Raw genomic sequence first — 12,985 nt, 5'->3', positions numbered from 1 at the left:
AGACGCGGACGCCCTCCTGGAGATTCAGATCCTCTCCTGGAGATGCAGACCCCTCCCCCAGATCCAAACCTCTCTCCAAGATGCGGACGCCCTCCCCCAGGTGCACACACCTTTCCGAAGATGCAGACCTTTCCCCCAGATGCAGACTCCTCCCCAACGTAGACTCTGTATCTGAGACAGGTGCAGACCCCTCCCCCAGGTGCAGACCCCTCCCCCAGATGCAAACCCCCCAGCAGGTGCAGACCCCTCCCCTAAATGCGGAGCCCTCCCTCAGATGCAGGCCTTTCCCCCGAATACAGTCCCCCTCCTCCAGGTGCAGCCCCTCTACCGGGACGCGGCCCCGCCCGTGACGCATGCAGGCCCCCCCCTCCCTCTCCCCCACCCTCCCTCTCCCCCTCCCCTTCCCCCGCCTGGAGTCCGCCAGGCTCCTCCGCCTGCGGCCCGTAGCCGCCTCGTCATTGGCCAGAACGCTTCAGGTGGCAGGCTCGGGATTGGTGGAGGCCTGCGTTGCTCCCGCCCTCGGCCCGGGGTGCCGCCCGCGATTGGCTGGCGCGGGCAGAGCGTCTTCTCGGGCCTGGGCGGCGCAGACGAGGCCTGAGGCGGCGGCGCGGGGCAGGTGAGCTCCTGGCCGGCCGGGCCCAGGGGACCCCAGGGCGGGCGCCGGGCTGCGGGGACGCGGGGCGGGGGCCTGGGGGCCGGGAGGACGCGGGGTCGCGGCCTGGGCGCCCTCAGCGCGGGCTGCGCCAGGGCCTCCTGGGCCAACGGCTGCCGCCCCCGCCCGTCCCGCGCCCCGCAGCTACCCTGGCCCGCGCAGGTGAAGACGCCCGGAGACCCTGGCGGTCGTGGCGCAGGGGTCCTGCTCCTCCCCGGGGTGTCGCCAGCCGGGTCGTGGCGCGGGGTCGGGGGCGGAGCGGGGAGAGGCGCGGGAGGCCGCGGCGGGCGGCCCGGGCTGGGCGTGGAGGAGCGTCCTCCCCGCGTTCTCAGGCCTCGGCCCGGGCTGCCCATCTGGACCTTGCTGCGGGGTCCCAGCCCCTGGAAGTAGCGGCGGGGCCGTGGGTGGGGTGGTGGGAAGACGGTTTTATTTAAGAGGTGGGGTCTCGCTGTGTTTCCCAGGCTGGTCTCGACCTTCTGAGCGCGAGCGATCCTCCCGCCTCCGCCTCCCGAAGCGCTGGGATCACAGGCGTGAGCCACCGCGCCCGGCTCGTACTCGTATTTTTTGTAGGGTTGTGGTCTCTCTATGCTGCCCAGGTCAGGCTCTTAGGCTCAAGCGATCCCCTCGCCCCAGCCTGCCTGGAGGCGCGCGCGTGGTCTCCGCGCCCTGTTGCGCCTGCAAAGTGCCCAGAACGGTGTCTGGCGCAAAATAAGCAGCGGCGGGGAACACCTTGCCACTGTCACCGTCATGGGGAGGATTTCTCCCGGCTCCCCAGGGCTCTCCCGGGCAGGTGGGCGGTGAGGTCCGAGGTCTCTGCTCTCGCTGTGCAGCTTGTGGTTGCTGCGCCTGGCTCTGATTCCAGGTGGGAAGCTGCCCATAATTGTGTCTTCTAAGCTTCAGTAATAGTATTGCCGGTGAAGTGCTTGCGGCTCTAATTGCTAATGCTTTGTATGAAGGCTTTTGTGTGCAATCTGTTACTCCCTAAATCTCCACTGTGTAGAAACACCGTGTGTTTTGGTTTATTCTCATCTGTTGTTGGGCACTTAATAGTTTTTTGAAGCCTTTAGTTTTCTCAAAGTATTTCTCTAACAATTTCCTTTTCTTTGTTTACCCTTTTTTTCTGACTGTTTTGGAAATACTACTGTTTGGGCTGGAAGCCTTGGGCTGGCTTTATAATTTTCTTGTTTTTCTCCCATTTAATGTTTGTTCTACTTTCTACATTTCGTCTTTTTCTTCCAATATATCTATGTAGCATTTTAGTTTGGCCACCGTATTTTAAATTTCCCAGAGCTGGTTTTTTTTTCTCCTTTAAAATTTGTGATATGTTCTTACTTCATAAATGGAGTATCCTCTCATTCACCTGCTTTTTTTTTTTGATTGTGCTAAAATACACGTAACGTAAAACAACATCACCACCTAGTTACATAACTTTTTCATCATCCTAGATGGAAACCCTATACCCGTTAAGCAGCCACTACCCATTCTTCCGTCTCCCCAGGCCCTGGCAACCGCTAATCTGCTTTCTGTCTCTATGAATTGGCCCGTTCTGGACATTTCACGTAAATGGAATCATACAATATGCAGCCCCTTGTGTCTGGCCTCTTTCACTTAAGATAATGTCTTCAGAGTTCACGCATGTTGTAGACTGTATCAGTATTCCATTCCATTTTATGACTGAGTAATTGTCCATTGTATAGATATACCACATTATGTTTATCCATTAGTCTGTTGATGGACGCTTGGGCTGTTTGCACCTGTTGGCTATTGTGAGTAATGCAGCTACTATGAACATTTGTGTATGAGTTTTTATTTGAGCATTTATTTTCAATTGTTTGGTTATATACCAAGGAATGGAGTTGCCGGGTCATATGGTAACTCTGTGTTTAGCTTTTTGAGGAACTGCCAAACTATTTTTCACAGTGGCCGCACCATTTTACATTTCCATCGGCAACATATGAGTTGACTTTCTCCACATCCCCCCAACACTTAGTTTCCAAAAAGGATGACTGTGTTAATGGATCTGAAGTGGCGTCTCATTTGGGTGTGATTTGCATGTCCCTGATGACCAGTGAAGTTGAGAATTGTTTCATGTCCATGTTGGCTGTTGTTATTTTTGGAGAAATTCTCATTCAAGTCCTTCCCCGCCGCCCCCGCCCCCCCCCTTTTTTTTTTTTTTTTTGAGACGGAGTTTTGCTCTGTCGCCCAGGCTGGAGTGCAGTGACACGAACTCAGCTCACTGCAACCTCCACCTCCCGGGCTCAAGTGATTCTCCTGCCTCAGCCTCCCGAGTAGCTGGGATTACAGGTGCCCACCACCACACCCGGCTAATTTTGTATTTTTAGTAGGGATGGGGTTTCTCCATGTTGGTCAGGCTGGTCTCAAACTCCCGACCTCAGGTGATCTGCCTACCTTGGCCTCCCAAAGTGCTGGGATGACAGGTGTGAGCCACCGTGCCCGGCCTCTTTCTCCATTTTTAAATTGGGTTTCTTTTTTTTTTTTTTTTTTGAATTGTCAGAATTCTTTATTCTGTATACTAGACCCTCATCAGACATGTGATTAATATTTCTCCCAGTCTTTGGATTGTCTCTTCACTCTCTTGTTAGTGTCCTTTGATGCACAAATTGATGAACTCTAAATTCATTAACTCTAATTTTTCTGTTTTTTCTTTTGTTGCTCATGCTTTTGATGTCATACCTAAAAACTCTGCAAAATCCAAGGTCAGGAGGATTTGTCCTGTGTTTTTAAGAGTTTATCATTTTAGCTCTTGTATTTAGGTTTTTGATCCATTTTGAGTTCATTCTTGTGTATGATGTGTTTTAAGTTCTGACTTCGTTCTTTTGCACGTGGATATTGTTCAAGCATCATTTGTGACAAGACTGCTTTTTCCCTATTGAGTGGTCTTGGCACCCTTGTCAAAATCAATTGACTAGATGTGTGGATTTATTTTTGGACCCAGTTCTGTTCTGCAGGTCTGTATGTTTTTATGCCAATGCCACCCTTTTTTTTTTGTTTTTTTTTGTGTGTGCTTTTTTTTTTAAATGGAGTCTTGCCCTGTCGCCCAGGCTGGAGTGCAGTGGTGTGATCTTGGCTCACTGCAACCTCCGCCTCCCGGGTTCAAACACTTGTCCCGCCTCAGCCTCCCAAGTAGCTGAGGTTACAGGCGCCCGCCACCACACCCAGCTAATTTTTGTGTTTTTGGTAGAGACGGGGTTTCACTGTGTTGGCAGGCTGGCCTTGAACTCCTGACCTCATGATCTGCCCACCTCGGCCTCCCAATGCCACACTATTTTGTAGTAAGTTTTGAAGCTAGGAAGTCGGGGTCCTCCAACTTTGCTTTTCTTCTGGAAGATTTTTTACTATTTGGGACCCATTGCAGTTCCATGTGAATTTAAAGATCAGTTTTTCCATATTTGCAAAAAAGACCATTGGGGTTTTGATAGAGGTAGTAGGGAATCTGTACATCACTGTGGGAGTACTGCTATCCTAACAGTAGTCTTTCCATCCATGAACATGGACTGTCTTCCCATTTATGTAGGTTATCTTTAATTCTTTCAACAATGCTTTGTGATTTTCAGTGTACAAGTGGTGCACTTCCTTGGTTAAATTTATTCCTAAGTTTTTAATACTTTTTGATGCTATTGTGAAATGAATTGTTTTCCCAATTTCACTTTCAGATCGTTCATTGCTAGTGTGTAGAAATGCAACTGACTTTTTATTGACCTTGTATCCTGAAACTTTGCTGAGTTTGCTTGTTAGTTCTAAGAGCAGTTTTTTTGTTGATTCATTAGGATTTTCTAGATATGAGATCATGTCATCTGAGAATAAAGATAGTTTTACATCTTCCTTTCCAATTAGTATGCCTCTTGACTGATTGCTCTGGGGAGAACTTCCAGTATAGCGTTGAACAGCAGTGGTGGAAGTGGCCACCCTTGTCTTGTTGCTCATCTTAGGTGAAAAATTTGAATATGACATTCACTGAGTTTTTCATAGATGCCCTTTATCACGTGAGGAAGTTCCCTTCCATTCCTGGCTTGTTGAGTGTTTTTACTATGAAAAGGTGTTGGAGTTTGCGAGGTGCTTTTTCTGCACCAATTAAGATGATCATGTCACTTTGCCTAATTGCTTCTTGAAAAGATTGTGCATATTCAGTTTCTCCTGTATTTTGGTTCCATCTTACACCCTCACTTCCAATTGTAAACTAGTACCACAATTTTTGGAGCCTTCTGGGGGTTCCATGATCAAAGTTAGATTGTTCTTCCATGTTCTCCATCGCATGCTTATGACTCAACTTTTTCTGGCCTTAGTCAGTTTTTATTCATCTATCTAGCTCCCCAAAATGTATTGGTATTTTCTTTTCTCCCTTTCTTTTTGTTCTCAATGAAATATGCCCTTAAAAAATCACCCTTTCTCAAAGGGATATGTGGAAGAGAGTGGATGCTAACATCTATATTCAGCACATCTTTTTTTTTTTTTTTTTTTTTTTGAGGCAGAGTCTTGCTCTGTCGCCCAGGCTGGAGTGCAGTGGCGCAATCTCGGCTCACTGCAAGCTCCGCCTCCCAGGTTCACGCCATTCTCCTGCCTCAGCCTCTCCGAGTAGCTGGGACTACAGGCGCCCGCCACCACGCCCGGCTAATTTTTTGTATTTATTTTTTTTTTTTTAGTAGAGACGGGATTTCACCATGGTCTTGATCTCTTGACCTCGTGATCCACCCGCCTCGGCCTCCCAAAGTGCTGGGATTACAAGGGTGAGCCACCGCGCCCGGCTTTTTTTTTTTTTTTTTTTTTTTTTTGAGACAGAGTCTTGCTCTGTTGCCCAGACTGGAGTGCAATGGAGCGATCTCGACTCACTGCAACCTCTGCCTCCCGGGTTCAAGTGATTCTCCTGCCTTAGCCTCCTGAGTAGCTGGGACTACAGGCGCACGCCACCACGCCCAGCTAAGTTTTGTATTTTTAGTAGAGACGAGGTTTCACCATGTTGGTCAGGCTGGTCTTGATCTCTTGACCTCGTGATCCGCCCACCTCAGCCTCCCAAAGTGCTGGGATTATAGGCGTGAGCCCGGCCTGGTGACCTATTTTCAAAGAATGCTGATATTTAATGGGGTGTGTTGTCAGCTCATAACCATTGTTTCCTGGTCCTGAATTTATGATGATCTAATGGTCTCCTAGTGTGCTTTATAGTGTCTCCAGATTCTGAAAACAAATCCAATTCAAATCTGCTTACAGTAAATGCCAGGGAGTGTTTTTTTGTGGGAGAAGTAGTGATGGGATGAAACCATCCTTCAGCGTTCAACCCTTGCCCTTACCGCAATGTTTCAGAGTGAGGTGAGAGTCCTGGAACGGCCTCTCCTGGAGGCAGTTGAATTGCATGTCATAACGCCCACTGGTGATTCAGGTTAAGTGGTCCTGAGCACAGCGGGAAAGGGAGTTCCTACATCTGGGTTCGTCAGGCAGATTGGAAACAGGACTACCTGGGCGGTAGGCGCAGTGTCGTTGGCCTCACCTTTCCCTGTGCGCATTTGGTGGAGTGGTTGTGCTTGTGTTGCCTGCCAGAGGGTTGCAGTGTTGTTTCATTGATTGAAAGCCTGCCCTCGTTTTCTTCTTCCCCTTGCTTCCTAATGTGGAGCTTGTTGCTATTTTGGACTGCTCACCCACTCGATTTATAGACGGAGGAGACCAGGCCTGCTAGATCACATTGAAGCAGTTTGCTTCCACTGGGGTAAAAATAAACTAGGAAGTGTCAGATGAAAAATACAGAACATGATGTTGCTTCTTACAATATACTGTTTATATAATTGTATATTCTAATTGTTGCTACTTTATTAAGCATCTCACGTAATTTATTAGTCAGTTTTACAGTTTAAATTGTGTCTGTCATTAAGCATGCTTGTTCCGTGGGTACTTTCGTTTTCATTTAGTTGCTTAGGGACATACAGTGAATGGCTGTAGGTTGTGAGTTTAGGCGGTAACATCTGTGTGACAGACACTTTCGACATTTGTGCAGAATTAAACTGTAGGTCTCAGACAAGCGGCGTGAATGTCATCACATCCAGGTGCCGGGTTCCCTGGGTCCCTGCGGTGGGGGAGACACCCCTTGGGCATGTGTAGTTTGAACACAGAGCAGCCCTTTGGTCGCTTTGTTCTCATTCTATTTATTTTGATTTTTAATATTATTGGAAGATATGAGCTGTATCTGCAGTATGAAAAACAGATGACTTTATTATGTCTTTACTTGCTACAAACTGAAAAGTATTCACCTCGAGCCTAGTACTTGGTGCTGGGGAGGACAGAGCGCTAGAAGGGTGATCTGGACGTGGTGTGGATGTGTATTCCAGAACATGGAAGACCGTGAGACTGCTGTTGCCAATTACTGTTGGGAATGGGGCAGCTGACATACCTGTTCTGGTTAGACGAGGAAGCATATGAAGGCGTGAACACACGGGGAGGAAGAATGAGAGGCCCAAGCGCAGTGCACACGGCCCTGTGGCCACCCGTGAATTCCCACACACACACGGCCCTGTGGCCACCCCCGAATTCCCACACACACACGGCCCTGTGGCCACCCGTGAATTCCCACACACACACAGCCCTGTGGCCACCCGCGAATTCCCACACACACACGGCCCTGTGGCCACCCGTGAATTCCCACACACACACAGCCCTGTGGCCACCCCCGAATTCCCACACACACACGGCCCTGTGGCCACCCGCGAATTCCCACACACACACGGCCCTGTGGCCACCCCCGAATTCCCACACACACACGGCCCTGTGGCCACCCCCGAATTCCCACACACACACGGCCCTGTGGCCACCCGCGAATTCCCACACGCACACGGCCCTGTGGCCACCCGCGAATTCCCACACACACACGGCCCTGTGGCCACCCCCAAATTCCCACACACACACGGCCCTGTGGCCACCCGTGAATTCCCACACACACAGCCCTGTGGCCACCCCCAAATTCCTGCAGGCACACGGCCCTGTGGCCACCCGCGAATTCCCACACACACACGGCCCTGTGGCCACCCGCGAATTCCCACACACACACGGCCCTGTGGCCACCCCCAAATTCCCACACACACACGGCCCTGTGGCCACCCGTGAATTCCCACACACACAGCCCTGTGGCCACCCCCAAATTCCTGCAGGCACACGGCCCTGTGGCCACCCGCGAATTCCCACACACACACGGCCCTGTGGCCACCCGCGAATTCCCACATGCACACGGCCCTGTGGCCATCCCCAAATTCCTGCAGGCACACAGCCCTGTGGCCACCCGCGAATTCCCACACACACACGGCCCTGCGGCCACCCCCGAATTCCCGCACGCACACGGCCCTGTGGCCACCTGCGAATTCCCACACACACACGGCCCTGTGGCCACCTGCGAATTCCCACACACACACGGCCCTGTGGCCACCCACGAATTCCTGCACGCACACGGCCCTGTGGCCACCCCCGAATTCCCGCACGCACACGGCCCTGTGGCCACCCACGAATTCCCACACGCACACGGCCCTGTGGCCACCCGTGAATTCCTGCACGCACACGGCCCTGTGGCCACCTGCGAATTCCCACACACATACTGCCCTGTGGCCACGCCCAAATTCCTGCAGGCACACAGCCCTGTGGCCACCCGCGAATTCCCACACACACACACACGGCCCTGTGGCCACCCCCGAATTCCCGCACGCACACGGCCCTGTGGCCACCCACGAATTCCTGCACGCACACGGCCCTGTGGCCACCTGCGAATTCCCACACACACGCGGCCCTGTGGCCACCTGCGAATTCCCACACACACACGGCCCTGTGGCCACCCCCGAATTCCCGCACGCACACGGCCCTGTGGCCACCCACGAATTCCCACACGCACACGGCCCTGTGGCCACCCGTGAATTCCTGCATGCACACGGCCCTGTGGCCACCCCCGAATTCCTGCACGCACATGGCCCGGCCCTGTGGCACTGCATGAATTCCCACACGCACACAGCCCTGTGTCCACGCATGAATTCCCGCACACACACGGCCCTGTGACCACATATAAATTCCTACACATGGCCCTGTGTCCACGCATGAATTCCTGTACAGGATTTTTCCGGAGCGTAGTCAGGTAAGAAGTAGAGAGTGGTGGAGACTGGGGGATTGTCAGCTTAGTGGTAAAGCAAGCAGGGTGCGTGGTGTGGAGAGCGCCTCCTTGCGGTCACGTGCAGCGTTCACTTGTTCTACAAGCAAGGGTTAGAGCTGAAGGTGAATGAGGCACAGTTCCTGCCCTCACAGAGTTCAAGGGCCACTTGGAGAGAAGGACTCATTGAGAAATAATCATCATGATTTGTGTTAGTGCTGATCACCAGTGAGTGCCAGAATTGACAGTAACTGGGGTGGGATGAGGCCCATGGGGGCTTCCTGGTGGTGGTATCTCTGCTGCATATTAAGTGTGAGGAGAAGTTAGCTGGGCAGTTTGGGGTGTAACTAGACCAAGGAGATGCGGAAGGGGGTCAAGAAATAGGAGGGCACCTCAGGCAGGAGGACATTCATTGCAAGGAAAGAGTGGAGAAGCGGCATGTAAATGGGTGGGGAGGAGAGGGCTCCCTGGAACCACAGTGGATTCTAAGGCACAGATGGGAAGTGAGGAGGGAGAAGTAGCAGCATTTGCACCAGCGCCGTGTGTGCAGGCAGCCACGGGGGGAGTCTGTGTGAACAAGGTAGGCAGATTTCTCTGTAGATGGATCATTCAGGTGGTTTTCTCAAGGATTGACTTGAGAGGCAAGACTGGAGCCAGGGAGATGGTCAGGGCACTTGCAGAGAGCCAGCCAGAGGTGGCATGTCAGGGCGGGAATGGAGAGGGAGCATGGGGCACGCATCCTGGGGAGGGAGGAGCAGGCCTGGGGCGCGATTTGGACCTGTGAGCCTGCCTGACGTCCAGGCGGAAATGCCCAACAGGAAATAAAACGATGCCTGTGTACCAACTGGAATTACAGATGGGTTACATGAATTATTAATGGCTTGCAGTATAAACGTCAAAACAGTAAGAGTAGGAGAGTCCATTGCAGACCATTCTTGTGTTCTTGGCTTAGGGAAAGTCTTTCTAAGAAGCAGGACGTGCGTGAGGGAAGGGAAAGACCAGACATGGTGTGGCCAAGGTCACCTGGGTGAAGTTAAGGATGGGAGTATCCCTGGCATGTAGTAGTGGATTCATATCCTTATGTATATGTGGTCCTGTAAAACAAAAAAAGACAGATCTCCGCACAGGATGAGAAATACCCCTGGCTGAGAAACACGAAAAGATGTTTCAAGTCACTGATAATTAAGGAAATGCACATGAAAGCCATGTGAGCCTCTGGGTCCAGACCCAGCACGGGCTCTGTAGGAGGGGATGCTGAGTGTGGCTGCAGCACGTCATTGCTTGAGGGCCGCTGGCTGCAGATGAGTTCTCCAGGAGGCATTTCGTTGGCGGTCCCGATCGTACTGGTTATAAGGAAATTCTGTGCACTCTAGGTTTGAAGCAAATACAATGAAACTATTTAAACTATTTAATAGTTCTGTCTTCCTAGACCGTTTGCAGTAATGTGTATAAACCAAATAATTTGGCCTTGGGCTTTTGCTGAAACACTGTGATGACCACCATTTTGTAAGAGGAAGTGGGGTTTTTATTAAAAAGATTCAGTGCCCTTATCGTAAGGAGATGTACGCACGTGGTAATCGGTCTTCTGGTAGAAGTCTTGTTTTCTTTGACACTCAGCTGTTTTCTTGATGTTCAGGCTAAATGGGCTTGCTTACCTTTTCCTGTTGTTTCATCATTTCTAAAACAAGTGAAGAAATGTTGCATCTTGGCTAGGAACTATCTGTCGATACGACTTTGCTGCTGTTGGGGTGTGCTGGGAGGCAGTCCAGAGCGGGGCGGGTGCAGGGTGGGTGCATCTGCTGGCTGGGTGCTCCACCGGTGCTCTGAGGAGCAGCTTCTGTTTCTAGCCCCTGTGAACGTGTCCACACCTCACAACTAAGGCAGTGGGAGACCTTGAATTGGACCCCAGAAGACTGGCTGCCTGTTCTGCCTCACAAATGAAGATGAAATTTGTTTCTTTTTGAAAGTGATATTTATTACGATAATTTTTTTTTTTTTGAGACGGAGTCTCGCTCTGTCGCCCAGGCTGGAGTGCAGTGGCGTGATCTCAGCTCACTGCAAGCTCCACCTCCCGGGTTCACTCCATTGTCCTGCCTCAGCCCCCCGAGTAGCTGGGACTACAGGCACCCACCACCACGCCCAGCTCATTTTGTTTTTGTATTTTTAGTAGAGACAGGGTTTCACTGTGTTAGTCAGGTTGGTCTTGATCTCCTGACCTCGTGATCTGTCCACCTTGGTCTCCCAAAGTGCTGGGATTACAGGCGTGAGCCACCGCGCCTGGCCTATTAGGTTAATTTTAAAAATTATAAAACCAATACCTGCTCTTTAAAAAAATTTTCAAACAGCCCGAAAGGGGTTAAATGACAAGTAGAAGTTCCATTCGCCCGAATTTACTCAAATCTAGTGTTATTTCTCGAGAAGTACTAAAAGCGTTCACTTGTGTGTATATGCATGTATAAAATATGTGGCATACAGCCCTTTCTAATATTTTTAGGTTGTAGTCATTTATTTCTGATTTGTTGTTTTGAATAATCAGTTCATTTTTAAGGATTCTCAGTCAGTGTAAATCATCCGGTTTTCATAAACCGACAGTTGTTTTTCTTCCTCTAAATGAAATTAGAGATGCAATGCCAATTCTTATTATGTTGTAGAAGTGATTACATGAACATGATCTTTGGAAAACATCTATTTCTAAGCCAGTTTCTTTTTATTTTTGTAATCTGCAGGCGGAATAATGTTTTTATTAGTCTCTACATTATTTAGTTTTAATAAGATGAAGATCTAAGCACAATAATTATGTTAACATTTAGTACTGATTTTTTTTTTTTTTTTTTTTCAGAATTTTAGTTTTAAATAATTATTTACAGTGGACTTAAGAAACAAACCGGGCTGGGCATGGTGGCTCACGCCTGTAATCCCAGCACTTTGGGAGGCTGAGGAAAATCGCTTGAGGCCAGGAGTTCAAGACCAGCCTGGGCAACACAGGGAGACCCTGTCTCTAAAAAAATAAAAAGATTAACCAGGTGCCGTGGCGCACCCCTGTGGTCCCAGCACTGTGGGAAGCTGTGGCGAGAGGACCGCTTGAGCCCAGGAGATGGAGGCTGCAGTGAGCTGTGATCACACCCCTGACACTCTAGCCTGGGTGACAGAATGAGACCCTGTCTCTTAAAATACATATATAAGAAAGAAAGAACAAAGAAACGAACTGCCTGATGTTGGGCTAGCTGCCGTTTGACAACCCCGGCCTGGGGTGCTTAGATGAGCTTGGACGAGGATTGAGTGAGCGTGTGTGCCTGTGTATGTGTTCCTGGGTGCTCATCATGCCCCGCTCAGTGTCTCTCGGGAAGGTCCCTGAAGGAAGGATCTGGCGAAACATCGCTGCCCAGCAGGTGGAGCAGGTGTCCACTGCTGGTAGGCCCCGCTGAGGCCGGGGGCTGCAGCTCTGGGTGTCCCTGTGGACATGGGGCTTGTGGCAGATGGCGCTCTGGGAGGAGGGGCCTTTGTGTCCCCCATGGATCAGTGATAGACTGACAGAGTTTTGCAGGTTTGAGTCGTAGGCGTGACTGCTGTTTCAGGAGGTAGGCTGTTTAAACTGAGGCTTGCGGGATCCGTGTGGGCAGGTTCCCCACGGTTTCTGATGGGAGTGCTGCGTCTCACTGGGCTGCCTCTCAGTCCACATCGCCAGTGACGAACGCTGGGGCACAGGAAATGCAGCCTGTAGCATCGTACTAATGTCTGTAAACAGTGCCTTTGCAGCAGATCCCGTTGTTTATGCGTGTTTCTTAGAAAATAATTATCAACTCGGTATTGACGGTTGCTGTTTATAGGCTGAAGGGAAGTGCGGCTTGCAGGTTTTAAAGTTTGCCTTTCCCAGTTTTCTTTAGAGCTGATAGCATTTCCTAAGAAAAGATGGTGTGTTGATTTTATTTCAGAACGCTCAAGATTTGTTTTTTGTTTATGTTTTTGAGATGGAGTCTCACTCTGTCACCCAGGCTGGAATGCGCTGAAATCTGGGCTCACTGCAACCTGCACCTCCTGGGTTCAAGTGATTCTCGTGCCTCAGCCTCCCGAGTAGCTGGGATTACAAGCGTGCACCACCATACCCGGCTGATTTTTGTATTTTTAGTAGAGGGGTGGTTTCATCATGTTGCCCAGGCTGGTCTTGAACTCCTGACCTTAGGTGATCCACCCACCTCGCCCTCCCAAAG

The 12,985-nt window shown here is 50.5% G+C and overlaps 1 protein-coding gene across 46 annotated transcripts in view; it reads left to right on the top strand.

Moving 5' to 3' along the window:
- Positions 1–546: 546 nt before the first annotated feature.
- SUN1 (Sad1 and UNC84 domain containing 1) overlaps positions 547–12,985 on the top strand; it is a 58,127-nt gene continuing 45,688 nt past the window's right edge. For 31 of the 46 annotated variants that reach the window (XM_063631040.1, XM_063631052.1, XM_063631051.1 and 28 more), the window contains exon 1: positions 563–616. The gene's annotated coding sequence lies outside the window, so the exon portion shown is untranslated. Of the gene's footprint in view, positions 617–723; positions 815–2,993; positions 3,370–12,985 lie in introns of those variants that run through there. The other 15 variants (XM_063631043.1, XM_063631048.1, XM_063631044.1 and 12 more) reach the window with 7 other exon arrangements.

The sequence above is a fragment of the Symphalangus syndactylus genome, chromosome 22, assembly GCF_028878055.3.
Source record: "Symphalangus syndactylus isolate Jambi chromosome 22, NHGRI_mSymSyn1-v2.1_pri, whole genome shotgun sequence".
Lineage (NCBI taxonomy): Eukaryota > Metazoa > Chordata > Mammalia > Primates > Hylobatidae > Symphalangus > Symphalangus syndactylus.
Note: the sequence above shows the minus strand (reverse complement) of the source record. Positions and strands in the feature narration are given on the sequence as shown.